The sequence below is a fragment of the Callospermophilus lateralis genome, chromosome 10 (assembly GCF_048772815.1).
Source record: "Callospermophilus lateralis isolate mCalLat2 chromosome 10, mCalLat2.hap1, whole genome shotgun sequence".
Lineage (NCBI taxonomy): Eukaryota > Metazoa > Chordata > Mammalia > Rodentia > Sciuridae > Callospermophilus > Callospermophilus lateralis.
Genome location: NC_135314.1, coordinates 133,525,872 through 133,543,724, shown reverse-complemented (window position 1 = coordinate 133,543,724; position 17,853 = coordinate 133,525,872). Strand labels below are relative to the sequence as shown.

Genomic DNA, 17,853 nt, shown 5'->3' with positions numbered 1-17,853 from the left:
CCAAAGAGTAGCCAGGCAGGTCCATGCAACAGATCAAAAGGGCAACCTGTGAGGCACATGTGTGGGTAAGGGGCTCCCCAGACTTGCTCTCCGGTGTCTGCACAAAAAGTATGGGCAACTTGGGTTTGGATTGGCTGTGTTGGAAAGGGATCCACACGGGGCTTGGCTCTGAGGCCCCAACCACTACTCTGTTCCTTTGGTGCCCAGAATCAATTGCACCACAATATGTTCTTTCTACACGGTAAACCCCAGAGTTGAGTCCTCTGATGGAAATCACACAGGGAGGAAATTGGGGTTTGCCCTGCCATCATTTATAACAGCTCCCCATGAAACAGGAGCCCTCCTGACTGGCCCAAAGACCACTCCCTTCTTTCCTTGAAGCTACTCCTCACAAACATCTGGCTCCAGGTTTCTATACCTAGAGATGGCGAGGAGGCTGACACCTCTAACATCCTGTGCCCCTCATCTGCCAAGATGGCTGGTGGGCTTGACTAACTTCCTGACAATATTGGAACTCCAGGAGGACTAGAAGGTTTGTCTGCATTGATTCCTATATAATAGGCCAAATGATGGCCCATGGTGGTGCTACACATACATTTGAGTGATGACTGAGCCAAACCACCTACTGCCTAACTATTCAGGGCCAGGACTCTATTTGTTTCTCCCCAAGTGTTTCTATTCTGGCTACATGCAGGTTGAAATGCTCCCAGATGCAATCCACAGACTGCTTCCTAAATGTGGAAATTGTTTTTCCTGAAGCCTCAGAGTAGTGAGGCCTGAGGCAGAGAACTTTCTCACAGGGAGGGGATATGCCCACACGGTAAGGCCAGAGCTATAGGCTGCCTAGAGTTACACAGAACCAGGCCTGAGGCAGACACTCTTTGGGCTCATCCTACTCAGTTTTCTAAACATCCAGGCAGGCTGCTTCTCTGAAAACACTACTTTCCCCAGAGCTGACTGAGTTCCCAGAATTCCCAGCACCAAGCAGGAGATGGCCATGTGCCAGGGCTTGGAAGCAATACACATCTTTTACACAGCAGCTCCAGCACCTTCTGAGGAATGTCCAAATTTGGGGAGGAATAAAGTAGCTTTCAAGAATTGAAGACAGTAGCTGCTGCATAGTAAGTGTGCATACATTTGTTTTAGTAGCACCACCTACCACTGTGTTTCTGGCCCATGCTTATGGATATGGTTTCTTCAACTCCTCATGGTAACTCAATGTGATGGATATATCCCCCCTCTATAGATGAGGAAACTGAGTCATGGTCAGATGAAATGACTTGCCACAGAATACTCAGCTACATGTGCCAGGGTGGGAATTCAAATCCAGGCTGTCCCACACCAAGTCTGGAAGAGAGTACCGTTATTCACTCATTCAACAAACCCCTATGGGTGCCTCCTAGATGTGAGTGCTTCCTGCGTAAGCCCAAAGATCATAGCACCCATGCAATGTAGGTGTCACTTTTACCATTCCCAAGTTTCCAATGAGGCTGCTGACCTAGGAAGGCAAGGCCCATCAGGCCTGTGAGGAGACTGCACTTTGCATCAGTGAAGCTCCACATGGATTCAGGTTGCTCTGTCCTGGTGGCCAATGCACCTGCTTCCTCAGATCACAGCCAGTAAACATCATGGTCATGGCCAAAGGTGGGTTGATGTCATTCTACAACTGTCCATTCCCACAGAATGTGCATCAGCAAGAGTAAAGATTAAGGTAAGCTCCAGACTCTAGGTGACAATGATGTGGGTTTCTAAACTGGAACAAATGTGCCTCTCTGGTGGGTAGTGATGGTGACAAAGGCAGAGGCTGGGCAGGGATGGGAGCATTTGGGAAATCTCTGTTCTTCCCCTCAATTTTGAGCTTAAAAATGCTCTAAAATGTTAGCAAGTAAAAAGCAAGAGGAGGAAGAAGTGTGCTTTGTCACTCTGCACTGGGAGAGGCTGAGGGCAGGCAACCAGAGGCTGGGGCAAACAGACCGAGCACCTCCTTCCCAACCTGCCTCTCTCCAAGCTCAGCACAGCATGGTCTTTGAGGGGCTTTGGGGTCTTTATAGAGAAGCTGTCTGATGGTGACAGCTCAGAAGCCCTGCCTGACACCTCCTCAGAAGGCCTTGAGGGAAGACTCAGATTTAGGGTGGCCCACCTCTTCTCTCTGTCCCTGGACTGTCCCTACTTATCTCCTTTCCACCCCTGCTCCCTCAGAGTCTGCCAGCTGCTTGCTGCCTGAGCACCTTTAAGCTGTCCTTCCCACTTCTGGGCCCAGCAGCTCCTGTCCATCAATAAGCTCTCAGCTCTCATGACACTTCCTCTGAGAAGCCCATTCTGACTGCCACCTAGAAACACCCTGACCCTCCCTCTCCTCTGTTTCCTCAACCATTTCTGAATTCATCCTATTTCTTCATCAGTTGACTTGTCCTCGCTCGGTCTCTCCTTCTAGACTGTGAGCTCCAAGAGGGTATAGGCCTTCCTTGTGCTCACTGTGGTCTCCCCAGCTCCCCCAGGATTGGAAAGAAGGGCTTGGAAGCTGTGGAAAAGTCATAGGTGAGGATATAATGAGAAGTGGGTCAGCTGCAACCTGAGGGAGGGCCCTCACCATATCCTGCCATCCTGGCCCCCTGATCTTGGCCTGCCAGCCTTCAGATCTGTGAGAAATCATTTTCTGATGTTTCAAAGCCACACAGTTGATGGTAGTAGTTACAACTGCCTCCACTGATTCAGACCTGGGCAATCTGAGCCAGGCTTGGGTAATGCACTCTGGACACTTGGAGGTACCCAGGAAAGCTGAGCATGCTCTCTCCATGCAGCAAGTTGGTGTCTGTTTGTACAATATCAGGGTCTTCTCACCTGATCCAGTGGACACCTGGCAAATAGTAAGCCTACAGGCAGCACTTAGGACCAAAGACAGGCACAGGGGCAAAATCAGCCACCTCTACGGCAAGGGGCTGTGTTCTAAATGCAGCTGCTCTCACCCCTTCAGTGGGGACATCTGTGGCTTGCCTGCTTGGCTTTCATCTCCCTGTCTCATCATTTACCCTTGAATATTTTTGGTGACTCTTTCTTTCTCTCACACAATGATTCAGCCCCTCCAGGCTTGACCACTGAGATCAATCCATCCCACCACGATGGGCAGAAAGACGCAGTGACCCAGGCTGGCCCATGACTTTCACTATCATCATTAGGACACTGTCTTTTCCTCCAATGCCAAACTAGAAGATTGTGTCTCTAAAGATGCTTGGCAACATGCCACCACCCCCAGAGACAGGGTGGGCAAAGAAGGCATTGCAGGGAGATGGAGAGAGGCAGTGTCCTGATGATGACACTGCAACCTCTGGATAAAGCTGTGCCTGAATCTGTTCAGCCCACAATTCCCAAACATGTGAACCAAAGCAATCCACTTGTCAGCCTTTCTTTCTCCTGTAAATTTATGCTTGTTTACTTATTGATCTAGCTAACATTGTTAGGGTTTATCCAATTTGAAAGGTGGACCACTTTGCTGCTTCATAGCTGTGTGGCCTTGGCTCAAGTCCTTAAACCCTCAAAGCTTCAACTTCCTTACTAATAAAGAGGAGTTGCTACTTTCACCTACACAAGAGGAAGTCAGCCTTGTAGATTATATGAGACAAGGCAAAGCACTTAGGATTGATGTTTGATGAACTGGAGATTCTATAATTCTAGTCTACTAATTAAGCATAATTGACTGAAGAATAGCTGCAGGGAATGCTTTCAAAGACCCAAGTGTCACTGAGTGTCTGACTCCTAGGGCCTCAGCTATCTGAATTTTCAATGTGGCCTCGGTATGGCAGCAACTGTCACATTCCTAAGAACACCCTCAATCTGAGCTCCTAAAACATCAGGCACAGAAAAAGCATAAAAATATGGATCTTCCATCTTCTCATATCACTAAAAGAAAATCACAGTGACCCATCTGAATTTAGAACTCTGAAACCCCTCACCCAAGGGCTCAGGATGAGCTTACCTTAATCTTTACTCCATGGCAGGATCTGGAGGCTCCCCCCAAAGAGCTTGTCCCTTTGGACATCAAGAAATACCCCTTGCATTCAACATTATAGCACAGCTCTGGGGCCTGCAGCACCCCTACCCAGGGCTTATCCAGGTGGTCAAGCTCATGCTCTGAGAGCATCTGCAAAGTCATCTGTGAGCACAGGGCAGAAACTGACCCCCTGCAGCTGAGTCCATCTTGCTCCCACTGGAGTGAGCGAAGCAGTCCTTTCTGCATACAGATGGCACCATGAGAACAGGTCAGCAACACTGCTGCACAAGGGAAAAGAGACTGTCATTCCAGAGGTTCAGGTGCTACTAAACAGGCAGGACCACAATTTGAACCCAGGACTGTCTGATTCCAAAGTCTGGCCCTTTGCCAACTCCAACTCAACTCCCAGCATAGGTCATAACTACCTATGGGCTGTTGGTTGCAGCTGCAGAGCATTGTAAAGCACGGTTTGCAGCCAGATCCCTGGGTAAACCACTCACTATCTCTGTGACCTTAGGCAAGAATCCTGCCATGTCCTTGTCCCAGTTTTCTAATGCACCAGTGGAAGGTGTGTTGTTCACTCCACAGAGCATGGGTGTGGTTAAATGAGATTGGCTATTGAACAGCTAGGTATCATATGGTAATTTTTTGTTTTGTTTGTTTTTATGCCTTTATTTATTCAGGATGTCTTTAATTGAATTCTAGGCTTCCTGGAGGGGAGCAAACCTTATTAGCTGTTGTTTTATTATATCTTAAGTACAGCCTTGGCAAATTCCAGGGAGGGCCCGGTCACAGAGCATGGTGACAGCTGGTGGCTAGACCCTAGGGCTCCCAGAGGTGGTGGTCAGCTCTAGAACCTCCTGTGCTTAGAAAGCAGGAACAGGGGGATGTGATCCAGGACTCTTTAGGAATCACATGGTTGTTAGGGATAGAGGCCTGGGGAAAAGGACTCAGGCCATGTCCTGTTGCATCAGGTGCCTGAAGCCTTAGCAATTTTGCAGGCCCATGGGGGTGACAAAAGTGCCCTTTCCTACTTGTTAGCCCATGACAAAATGCTCCCAAAAGCTACTACAGCACCTCATGAGGCTTCTGCAGGGAGACCCAACAGCATGGCACAGGAGACACAAGCAAACAAGAAAGCCAGGCCCCTCTTGTCACTCTCACTACAGATAACCAGGGAGATCAAGGCTACCAGACACCCAACACTATCCAAAGCTCCCAGGAGCTGTGCTGTCAGAGTCCTGAAACAGCCTCAAAACACATCATGTGGGTGGGACTGCATTATTCATGAGAAGTTCTGCCCCCATTAGCCTACACACAGGCTCAACTGAGTCAATCCTACAGGACTCAGGGGACCCATAAATGTCCTTCTTGGAAGTTCTGTGCCCATTCAATGAACAAGGATTCTGCAACCCCTACTCTGAATGCTGAAAAGTAGAGGCTGAGCCTGGGGTTCCCAGCCCAGAGGCAAAATTCTGAAAAGAATAGGCCGAAGTTTCTTCTTTGGCCTGACACCCTAGTGACTGTGCTTCCTTACTACTGGTCCCTGATACTTCCATGTTCCTCCTCTGGTCCAAACTCCCCCAGGGCACCCATCTTACCCAGAGTAAGGGCCAAAGACCTCAGCAGCCACGAGACTCTGGAAGGTGGACCCTGTTCTTTCTCTGACCTCATCATCACTCTCCTTCACTCTGCTCTGGTTTCATTGGCCACCTTGCTACTCTGTCTTCCCAGCTCAAGTTCTTGCAGGTGTTGATAATTCTGCCAGGAACACCCTTCCTGAAGAAGTGTATGTCCTCCCTTCCTTCAATGCTCTGCTCAAACATTATCCCCTCAGCGAGGCCAAGCTGACCACCACCTCTGGTGAGCCCTTTCCCTGTCTTTCTGACCTTTATTTCTGCCATGGAACTTATTATTTATCTACCTGTCCTCAGGCTGGATTGTACTCTCAATGAAAGCATGTGAGTAAGTGCTCAATCTGCATCTGCATGGGGAGGGGAGCCTCAGTGGTGCTCAGTTCGTCCACCACATGATGCCACCCTTAACACACACACACACACACACACACACACACACACACACACACACAGAGACCAGGCTGGGCCAAAATGTCTACACCATGCAAGATCTCGAGCTGACAGCTCACAAGATGCAAACATGGCTGCAAAGGGGTGCCAGGCTGAGCAATGGTGGGGGGTGACAAGACAAGGGCAAATCTCACACACACACACACACAAATCATAGTCTTATTTATTCATATATACTCATGCATTACACAAAACAGACTCACAAAAACAGTTCACACCGATTCACATGCAATGTCTGGAAATGCACTTGGACATCTGCAGACAGATGCACATACATTCTCATACTCACACGCTGCAGCCCAAACTCCACACATATACACACCATACACACACACACACACACAAACACACACACACAAACACACACACACACAGCCATGTGTGCACCCATGCACACTCAGTCCAGACCTGCAGATGCCATCCTTAGCCCCGCCAGTATACATGTTCCGCACCTCTACAGGGACCTCAGAGGTGACTAGCTATAAATCCAGAGACTGGACTAATCTCCACCATGGCCTAAGGGACAGTAAATGGGCAGCAGGGCAGCAGAAGTCTGTTTGTCATTCTCCTTTGGCAGGCTCCCTGCCTGCCAAAGGAGCAGTTCACAGAACTGAGACCCCCAAGAAGTGACCTCTGTCTCCTGGTGGTGGTGGCTCTGGGGACTGCAAATGTGTGGGTGCAGGAGGGAGTCATTTTGTCCCCAAACTGAACCTCTCCTTTGCTGAACACTGGGCCCTCTTTGGCAGGCCCACTCAACATGGACCTCCCCAAACAGGCCTACCTGTCCCCAGAAGCTTGTCTCTCCTTTAAGGCCCCCTCACTGAGACCCACACAACTGTTCCTGCACAACAGGGGGTCCCAACCAGACACCTCAAGCTATGCCCCCAACCTGGAGGATCTTCACACTGCATCCACCCCTGCACACAGCTTAAAGACACCACAGGTACCCCATACCTCCAGCCCCAGAACCCTAAACATATGGGTCACCCCTTCAGCCCTCCAGAGGTAGATGCTCATCCTGGGTGAGCCTGCCTACAATGTGGCAGCTCCTGTCACAAGGGAGCACCCCTCCAGGAACCATTGCCCCCCACCCAAGTTGGCTGTGCCTTCCCAGATGTGCGTCCTGCACCTACCTTCTTCCTCAAGGTCAGCAGCAGCTTCAATACTCTGCAGCAGCTTCTGCCTTATGCCAGGTCTTCATCTCTAGGGAACAAGCTGGTGGGCATGGGTGACCACATGGTAGGAGCATCCACGGCTGTCCACTCCCCAGCCCACCTGGACCTTCCTTACCTGAGGGAGCAGCAGCCATGGCTCTCACAGCATCCTCTGAACAGAGAGGGATGGGGGACCCTTGGGAATATGTGCCTGCTAAGGGCAGTGTGTTTGGTGTGCTACAACTCAGGTGGGCATGGGTAGAGCCAGGAATTACCAAGTTCTGAACTCAGAGCCAGGTGCCTCCCACTACAGTTGGACCATTCACTAGGAGGGCACCATCACCTAAGTTCAGCTTGGAAAGTGTTGGGAAATTTTCCTGGAGACCAAAGCCTTCCTCAGGATCTGAGGATCTCCTCGCCTGATCCACACTGCCCTCACATGGACTCATACCAGCATCACAGAGCAATGGTGCAGTAGCTTAACCAAAAAGAGGCCTCTGCTTCCTGCAGTGTCACTTCAGCGCCCTCTACTGAGGAAGCCGACATCATGCACTGTGTACATGGGAAATGGTGTAAAAGCCAGGCTATGGTGGAGGAGCAAACACTGAAGGAAGGAAGGAAATAAAATGGGAGCCAATATTAAGGAACTTGACAACAAACATAACAACACTAAGGTCCAATGAAACAGTTGTTTCTTTAAAAGGGTAAACAAGATTGATAAGCCCCCATGCTAAAATAACCAAGAGAAAAGGAGAGAAAAGCCAAGTGTATAAAATTAGAGATTAAAAAGGTGAAATCATCATAGATATCACAGAAATCCAGCGGATCATTAGAGACTAGTTTGAAAACTTGTACTCCAATACATTGGAAAACCTAGAAGAAATGAATACATTTCTAGATAAATAGGATCTACCAAAACTGAATCCAGAGCAAAAGAAAACCCAAACATACCAATGACTTGTAATGAGATGGAAGGCTTTTCGTTACTGTCTCTAACAAAGAAAAACTCAGGGCTGGATGGACTCCCAGCTGAGGTCTACCAAAAATCTTTGAAGAAGAAGTGATGCCAAAACTCCTCAAATTACTCCATGAAATACAAAGGGATGGAACACATTCCAAATTTATAAAGCCAGCATCACACACATACCCAAACCAGATAAGGACACATGAAGGAAAAAAACCTACACATCAACATCCCCAAAGAACTTAGATGCACAAATATTGGATGTACGTTTTCTCTGGTATGCAAAATATAAAGAACAAAAAGGAAAAGAAATGTGGGAAAGATGAGTAGAGAAAAGGGACCAAGGGGTAGGGGTAGGGGAGCTGAGCCATACTGCATCAGTAAAAATATGGGGAAAATGATAAAGATTTCTAGGAAATCTTGATACTAACGCCAACAACTGAGACAACCAGTCATTAAGAGAATGGAACAGCTCTCAAAAACTGAGAGGTATCACATTTCACATAAAACCACTGTTTGCTTGTTCTGGGGGGTTGGGAGAGAGGGGACTTGTCAATTAGCCTACCCTTTAGTATAGAAAAAATGCCACAAGATATTTGTTTGATGACATCGGAGGAAGCCCAAAAAGGAACACCAACACAAGTCTTCACAGGTGTCAGCCTTCTGAGGCAGGCAACATGGCTCTCAGTAAATTAAGTGTCCTGGTAGAAATGTGAAGTGATCCAAATCAAGCTAAATGAGAGCTGGAATCCTAGAGGTGATGACCCAACCAAGAGCTGCTCCTGGATAGTACATTCCCCCACTCCCAGTTTTGGTAGTAGTTATGACCGTTTCATTTTCCCTCATGAAATTTATAAAATAGGTGCAGAATAACCATCTTAGTGTATTCTACTGCGATTAAGTTTTTTGTTCACACACAAAACACTCTACTATCATCCCAATTCCAGAAAGTGGGAAGATGTACTCAGGGGGCACTCTTTCTCTGTCAAAGCAGAATGACACCAATGCCTCAAGAATATGTTACACCCTTGAAGTAATTTTTCCCTAGGTTCAAAAAAAAGTGAGTTTTCTTTTCTTGTTCTTCCTGGCCCAGGTGTTCTGATGCCAGGCCTGCACTCTCTGTGGAAGATGTTCGTGATGGTGATTGGCCCAAGACTCACAAACTGCACAAAAGATCAAAAAGAAGAGGCCACCTCAGAAAGGGCAAAGTGTGGACAGTGGGGCCCCTAGTGGATGTGACAGATGATGCAGACCCTTCAAGACCAAGGAAGTGGGTGACAGGTGGCAGCTCGTACAGCAAGTGTGAGTCTTCCCTTTACACTTATAGTTGGGGCACTAGATCAGGGGCCAGCATCCCTTCAACTCAAGAAATATTTTGAATAGGCCAGAAAGGGGGATGCTTTATTTTGCAAGAATGCATCTATAGGCCAAGGCACATGGTCTCCTTTGGAGTGATGGTTGCATTCCACATCTTTGGGGAGCCCAATCTACTCGGTGGAGAGTCCCACAAAAGTCATGTAGTGTACCAATACATGAGGTGGATCTCTCACCCATTCAGCTTCTCCTGCCAGTAGCCATCTGGCTCCATTACCTACTCCATTGCCTTTGTCTGGAGTGGTGTCGAATACTTCTCTTTCTAGAAGAGACATATTTTCTCTTCTCAGCCTTGATTTTTAACATCTCAGGATTCTCCTGGTTAGAAGGAGGAAGGAGGCATTTTCGGTTGAGCATGGCAGCATTCCCCCCTGATCTGAGCCAGTTAGGAAACTGCTGCCAGGTACTTTGAATCGCTGCCTGAATTTTCCAAGTTAGTCAGTGTCCAGCAGAGGGAGCTCTCTGAAGTCCCAGCCATCTACCTGATGGTAGAGATCAGAAACTGAGAGCCCAATCTGTAACCAGGTGGAAAGGAATCTGACCTGGATTGAGGGAGGGAGAGAGAAGGTCAAGTGGAACAGTAATTGAACACATGAAAGCTTGGTATGTTCCATCTGGGGCTTGTCTCCTGAACAGACATGTGAGATTTGTAGAGGGGTTGTCAGCTAACCAGGGACTGTGGATTCCCAGGATGAGCAGGACAATCATCTTCTGGTGGTGTCCTTCCTCTTCAGATGTGGTGAATGAGGGTTAGAAATGTGTGAGTGCGTGGTTAGGAGAAATTCATGAGGGCCTGTCCACTTATCCATGAGTTGCACTTCTGATCTCTGGCTTTTCTATGTCTTAAGTAGGATTGAGTCTCCTGCCTAGAATGTATGAGAAGGGTCCTGAGGAGTGGGTGTTGTCCTAGAAGAAGGAAATTCCTGCATGGAGGTCAGAATTAGTTTCAGCAGCTGTGAAGAATATTGAGTGCTGTCTTCATATTTTCAAAATGGAGAATGCATTCTTCTTAGTGAGGTCTGAATGATCTCATAAGGGTTCAACTGCAGCCCCACTCTGGGGACAGACAGGATGTGGAGCTGGGCAGTAGGTAATATCATTTCCCATATCAATCTAGACAATTATTCAAGTTTATTTAAAATTAAATTCAGAAGATAGGCTTCTGTTATAAAGATTACTATATTCCTAAAGTAAACAAAAACACTATATATAAATAAGTAAATGCTTCAAATTATGAAAAAATATATTCCTTAATTTATAACTATTATAAAATTAAATCTTTTACTCTTATTCGTTTTATATTGTATTATCCTTACAAGTTTTAAAACTATTATCTCTTAAAGCCTTATGCAAGTACAAATTTTAATGTAACAACTGAAGGTAATTTATAATAATAAGGTGATTACTTATAAGACAAACAAGTTGTAATACTGTATTTTAGTAGCTGACCTTGGGATTGCTCCCATGGGCTGTTGTCTTTGCAGGTATGGCCCTGCTTCACTGGGTGGATGCCCTGGCCAAATTGAGTGCCCTCACAAGTCTTCAAGGCCTACAGCATGCCAGACTCACCATCCTATGGTGGAAGTGATAGGATGCCCAGTGGCCCCATGGAGTGGAGGCAGGGCCAGCTGAGGCCCAGCTGAGGGCAGTGGAGGACTGTTGGGATCTAGGCAGTGTCAGTCCTTAGAGAAGTTAGCATCATCCTATCTGGGTAGGGGGGCTGAAGGTGTTAAAGCCCAAGTGTGTTCTTAGCGCTTTTTTGCGCTTCTTGTTTCTCCACGTGGGCTGATGACCATGGCTCCAAAAGCAGAGATCAGATCTGGGAGCCAGTCTGGGCTCCCAGGGCTCATAGATGGACTATGGGTGGAGGTCCAAGTAGAGGTTGATTTTGAGGATGTGGTGTTGGTTCCCCCAGGAGAGCTTAAGCCTTTCTGTGTGGGCAGGCTTTGGGGGATGGCAGTAACTGTGGCCACACCAGAGGTTGCTTTCCCTGGGGTGTGCCTTGCTTTCTGTCCCTTGGTCCCCATGGTGGTGCTCTGGCTAGGGGCACTGGAGGTGTTCTGTTCTAACTGTGCCCCATGTTGCTGCCTGTTGCTTGGGGTACCTCCTCTTTTGGAGGAGATACACAAGGCCTCAAAAGCTATAATGAGTTCAGGGAGCATGTCATGGCTCCCAGATCCTCTCGATGTCATTGGGACCAAAGGGTAACTAGAGTTATCCTTACTGGCTGCACTGCTTGTCCCGCAAGGTGAGCTTGGGTGTTTCTGGGTGGGCAGGCTTTGAGGGATGGCAGTCAGGGTAGGAACACGAGTGTTTCCTTGTCCCTTTGTTCCCTTTTCTGTGTGTTTCCCCAGTGCCACGCTGGTACTCTGGCTAGGGGCACTGGAGGTCTTCTGTGCCCCATGTTGCTGCCTGTTGCTTGGGGTACCTCCTCTTTGGGAGGAGATACACAAGGCTCCAAAAGCTGTAATGAGTTCAGGGAGCAAGTCTTGGCTCCCTGATCCTCTTGATGTCAATGGGACCAAAGAGAAACTAGAGACACCCTTTGTAGTGCTTGTCTCCTGAGGTGAGTTGTGGTGTTCCTGGGTGAGCAGGCTTTGAGGGATGGCACTCAGGGTAGAAATTCTACTGTTTTCTTGCCCCTTTTTACCCTCTTTTGTGTTTTCCCTGGGTGCCATGGTGGTACTCTGGCTAGGGGCACTGGAGGTTTTCCGTTCCAACCTTGCCCCATGTTGCTGCCTGTTGCTTGGGGATTCTCCTGTTGGGGAGGAGCTACACCAGGCCCCAAAGGCTGCCATCATTTCAGGGAGCAAGTCTGGGCTCTCTGATCTCCTTGATGTCACAGGGGCCATAGGGAGACTAGAGATACCCTTTTCAGTGTTAGTGCTTGTCCCCTGAGGTAAACTTTGATGTTTCTGGGTGGGCAGGCTTTGAGGGATGGTACTCGGGGTAGGAACTCCACTCTTTCCTTGCCCTTTTTTACCCTTTTCTGTGTGTTTTCTGGGTGCCATGGTGGTGCTCTGGCTAGGGGCACTGGAGGTGTTCTGTCCCAACATTGCTCCTTCTTGCTGCCTGTTGCTTGGGGTTTCTCCTCTTTGGGAGGAGCTACACCAGGCCCCAAAGGCTGACATCATTTCAGGGAGCAAGTCTGGGCTCTCTGATCTCCTTGATGTCACAGGGGCCATAGGGAGACTAGAGATACCCTTTTCAATGTTAGTGCTTGTCCCCTGAGGTAAACTTTGATGTTTCTGGGTGGGCAGGCTTTGAGGAATGGCACTCGGGGTAGGAACTCCACTCTTTCCTTGCCCTTTTTTACCCTTGTCTGTGTGTTTTCTGGGTGCCATGGTGGTGCTCTGGCTAGGGGCACTGGAGGTGTTCTGTCCCAACATTGCTCCTTCTTGCTGCCTGTTGCTTGGGGTTTCTCCTCTTTGGGAGGAGCTACACCAGGCCCCAAAGGCTGACATCATTTCAGGGAGCAAGTCTGGGCTCTCTGATCTCCTTGATGTCCCAGGGACTGAAGGGCAACTAGAGATACCCTTTGTAGTACTTGTCCTTTGAGGTGAGCTTTGGTGTTTCTGGATGGGCAGGCTTTGAGGAATGGCACTCGGGGTGGGAACTCCACTCTTTCCTTGCCCTTTTTTACCCTTGTCTGTGTGTTTTCTGGGTGCCATGGTGGTGCTCTGGCTAGGGGCAGTGTAGGTGTCATTTCCCGAACTTGCCCCACAGTGCTCTCTAGTTTTGGGGGTTTCTCTACTTTCTGAGCTGGATATTTGCTTGTGTGATGTCTGACCCAAGGACAAATCTCTCCTCCCAGCTGCCTTTGAGGTCACTGAATGTGTCTGGGTGCTGCCACGAGGACCCACGGTGGAGTTTCTGTGTTTGTCAGACCCAAGGGCTGAGTAGTTTAGGCTGCCCAAGGTTGTTGGGCCCACAGTCAAGGGTGGCATCGGAGCTGCACCTGGACCTGGAGCTCCCACCTGTCCAAGCTGATGAGAGCTGGCAAAGCTAGGGGCTCCAGGCTTCATCCCACCAGGAACCCCAGAACTGGGTGGGACGGTGGCTCCAGGGGTGAGAGGCTGCTTACCCTGCGGAATGTGTCCTTGTACCCTTTGAGCTGGAGAGCTGGAGCTTGCTACAGGTGAGGGCCTGTGAGTACAGTAGGGCTTTGGGTCCTGGTGAGAGCACTGGAAGCTCCTACCCAAGGTGGAGGGAGGCCCCAGATGTGGGGGCTGTGAAGGCATAGTGGTGTTCAAGGGTGTGACCCCAAAGGGGGCCACTGGCTGTGCAGCCAAGCCTGCCAATGTGCTGAGAGAGGGCCTGGGAGGAAGGGCCAAAGCAGCAATTGGCAGGCTGGGGGAGAGCGGTCCTGTAAGATTGGTGATGGGAGGATGGCTCTGGGAAGAGACAGCAGAGCTGACCCACACTGGGGTGTGGGCCACCATGGTTGTGCTGCTGGGGGGATGGGGAAAGCTCTGGCTGAGGCCCACTGATGCCAGAGGCCTGGCCCCTCCCAGTGGAGCGGGGACCCCCCCATGGGCTTGTGGGGCCATGGCACAGCTGTTCCCAATGGCCTGGGTCTCACCCATCAGAAGACGGTTGATGCGCTGCAGAGCTTTCTTCTTCTCCCTGTCTAGGTCCTCAGCAGTCACTGCACAGGCCAGTAACAGAGGCGGTGGCAGCTTCAGAGGTTCCCGTCGGCGGCATTGCAGGAGAGGAAACTTGCGTTTCCGTGGCCTGCTGGTGTCTCCCGTGGGTGAGATCTTCCTCTTGGGCAATGGGTGTCCCGCCCTGCCTTCTGCCACCTTCTCACTCTTCTTTGGGGGAATCCCTGGGGATGAAGAACATCCCAGGGGCGGCTCCCCGTTGGATGGGTCTGGAGCCCTCCTCTTCAGGGCTCGGAGACCTCGCGTGGAGCTGTAGGAGCTGCTGATGGGGTTTCTTTTGCGGCAGGAGCTCATGCAGATGGCCCGGGAGCTCTCAGCTCTGTCTTGGGAGCTCTGGGTGCAGAGGTTTCTGCACAGAGGCCCAGGCCTGGGCACAAAGGCAGGCACACAGCTATGGGCCCCCAGGGGCCTAAAAGCAGATGCTCTTGCAGTGACCTGAGGGCGCCCCCTCTGATGTTCTCTAGCTACAGGGTGCTCTGCTTGCTCAGCCACCACTTGGCCACTGTCTCCAGGGGCTGTGATCACAGTCCTCCCTGGGCAGGGTTCTTGGGGTGCTGGAAGCTGGCAAGGAGCCACTTCCTGCCCCTGCACCCTACAAGGCGGCTGTCTGAGTCTGCGGCCTGGGATGCAGGAATTCATGAAAGCTGCAGTTGACAGCAGCGTCCTCTTCAGGAGACCTGGCATGCGGAGGGAGGAGGCAATATCCAAGTCTCCGAGAAAAGATCGAAGGGTCCGCAGGACCCTGGAAAAGCACCGAGCAGGCACTTTTCCCAACCGCTGAGGAGCAGTTGCAGGATGGCGGCAAGATGACCTGCGAGTGGTGCCACCAGCCCAGGAAGCCCTTAGTGGCCAACCAGTATAGGGAAGTCTGCGCGGCCCATGACCGGGCTTCTTGTGGGACCCTTCTGGCAGGTCTCTGCCCCTCAGCGCCGGGGGCAGGGGTGAGCGACAACACTTGCTGTGGGACGTCTCCATGGCAGTCTTAGCGAAGTCGCTAGTGGGCGCTAGATGGTCTAGCGTCCATGGCAGAAGGCCTTCTTGGGCTGCTCACGCAGCTTCAGGCGAAATGGCTGTCAGACCTGTTGCCGGGCGCAGCTGAGGAAGGAATGAATGAAGAACAGGCGAGCACGTGAGGAAAACCGTCAGTACTGGGCAAGAGGCAGGCTTGCGCCAGGAACGGACACGCGCGTGCAAATTCCGCGTGCATGTGCAAAGTCTGCATGCACGTGCAAAGTGCACGTGCTTGCACCAGATGCGGGAGAAATAGGCAAGGGAACTGCGTGCCTGGTGCGTGCGTGGGTCCTGGGGGGACTGTTGAGTGCTGACACTGGGATGTGATTCAGATCCCGCTGGTCCACCCACCTCCTGACCCAGTGACGTTTCGGGATCATCTCGGAAGGGTTGTAGATGCTGGGTTTGAGGGGTGGCAGCTATGGCAAGGCCAGGGATCTCTCCCCTCAGACTGGTGCAACGACCCTGCCCCTGCCCAGAGGCAGCCAGGATGGCAGCACAGATGGGCTGTACTCCAATGGACGTGGGGGCAGTCAGAGGGCTGAGAAGGCTCTTGCTGCAGGTTGAGGGTAGCTCTTGGGGCGTGGAGCACGTGCGGACTAGGGTGATGAGCGGGTGTTTGGCTGGCAGTACCTGCACCTCCGGTACAGGGACAGGTCGGTGCCTCTTCAGGAGTGCTCTTCTCGGAAAAGGCGGGAAGTGGCATGGCCCCAATATAAGCGCTCCCCATACCTCCAAGCTTGGAGCAGGGGGTAGCCTCCCTGGGCCTCTGAAGGGGAAAGCAATGTCATTAGATAGGCGGTGCACCAGCAGGTGAGCAAGTGTTGGTGGCATCTCCAGGATCTCGCTTGCTAGGGCCGGGCAAGGACACCTTGTCCTCCCTTGAAGGTGTGAGCTAGTGTTTGTATCTAGCCTTGCTCTGCTGAGAGTGGGCGGGGCTTAGTTTGACAGCCAGGAGCTCTTGCAATGGCAAGAATCCCTCAGCTCATGCCCCGCCCCTGAGCTGTCAGAGTTCTGTCTGCTGTCCTGCCTGGGCCTGGACAGTCAGAAGGGGAACTGCTGGGGGGCAAGTTTCTTGGCTGAGCAGCATTTTCAGGTGGTGGCAGCTTTGGGATCATGGCCTGTTTGTCTTCCTGCACTTTCTCTGGGAACAGTGGAGGGAACAGCTGCTGAGAATGCATTTAAGGCATCCCCCAGAGTCTGGCTGAGGGGTTCAGCAGGGCAGGCTGGGAGGGAATGCTACCCTCTGTGCACAGTCCTTTCTCTTTGTGTGGAAACCAGAAAAACCCAGCTGTGTACTCACAAAATCGAGTTTTATTCATATTTGGGTTGCTTTCTTTGAACTTTAGTTATCAAGATTCTCCAATTTTTATTTTTTTAGTTGTCCACAGGCCTTGATTCATTTCTGTGCAGTGCTGAGAATTGAACCCAGTGCCTCCCACGTGCTAGGCAAGCACTCTGCAACTGAGCCACAACCCCAGCTCTCCAATTGTTTGACTGTCTTCATTGCTTAGCTGTTCTGGGGACAATACTAGGCCTCCTACTGTTCCTACAGTGTAAGATATGCTACCTTTCACCAGTCCAATCCAACACAGACACCTACAGACCCAGAGATCCACTCAGCATTCACTCTTGGGAGGTTCCAGTTGTCATGGGTCTTGGCTTTTCCTGGATGGAAGGGCACCCTGCCAGAGTTAGCTGTGAGGTTTCAAGCTCAAGCTTCCCATTAACCCACTAAGCAGCCCTGCATGCTCCTCCATGCTCAGCTATTAAGAACTGTCCCTCCTCCTCACTGGTGGAATTCTGGGCTTGCTTCTGAACTGGGCAAAATGTCAGTGAGTGGGGACCTGGAGGAGTGAGGTTGGAGGGAGCCTCACCTGGGACTGTTGTCCCAAGTGGGTGCTCCTTGGGCCCCTTCCATTGCCCGTGGCCTTTTCTGAGTCCGCTGGACCTACAGTAATCAGTGAAGGCCACTGGGTGAGGTTGTGGCAGTGCTCATCTCTCCTCATAGTTATGGGATGGAATGTGATTCTATACCGTCTGCTTTCTTAGAATCCAATAGTCACTTAATAGACACTAGTTTCTCAGTGCTCCACCTTGAGATGGTTTTCAGTTCTCTTATCGTTACTCGGTCTTAAAGATATTGATGTCTGCTTACTTTCCAGGTGGTTTGTATACTGTCCAAAGGTGGGAAAAACAGGTGTGATGAAATTAAAAAATATATACTTATGTGTTCAATGCCTGAATCGAATCCAGTGTGTGGTACTACATCCCATGGACAGAACCTGGTCATTACTGACTGTGGCCACAAAGGTTTCCTAGCAGATGATTTGCAAGATGGGAGGAGCTTTCTTGAAGGTGGAGACAGGTATGTAGGAATTTCATTAACTTCTCTTCTATTTGTGCATAGTGAAGTTTAAAAGTCTACTTTTTAATCTAATAATTAAGTTTTGTTCATATTTCTGTTCTGAATTTACTTTTTTTCTGAAAAAAAAGTTGGAAAAACAACGTTCATTGGTATTGATTGTTTCTATGGTATTGTAAATCAGTGGAAGTCAATAGCAGGATTTGTGGCAAGCATGGATGAGGGATTAACCAAGTAAGTAAGCCT

The 17,853-nt window shown here is 50.1% G+C and overlaps 1 long non-coding RNA gene across 1 annotated transcript in view; it reads left to right on the top strand.

Annotated features, from left to right (window-relative positions):
- LOC143642211 (uncharacterized) overlaps positions 1 to 17,605 on the top strand; it is a 42,907-nt gene extending 25,302 nt beyond the window's left edge. Inside the window, exons 3-4 of the long non-coding RNA XR_013155616.1 lie at positions 9,287 to 9,495; positions 17,408 to 17,605. This is a non-coding gene — a long non-coding RNA (uncharacterized LOC143642211). The remainder of the gene's footprint in view (positions 1 to 9,286; positions 9,496 to 17,407) is intronic.
- The last annotated feature ends 248 nt before the right edge of the window (positions 17,606 to 17,853 follow it).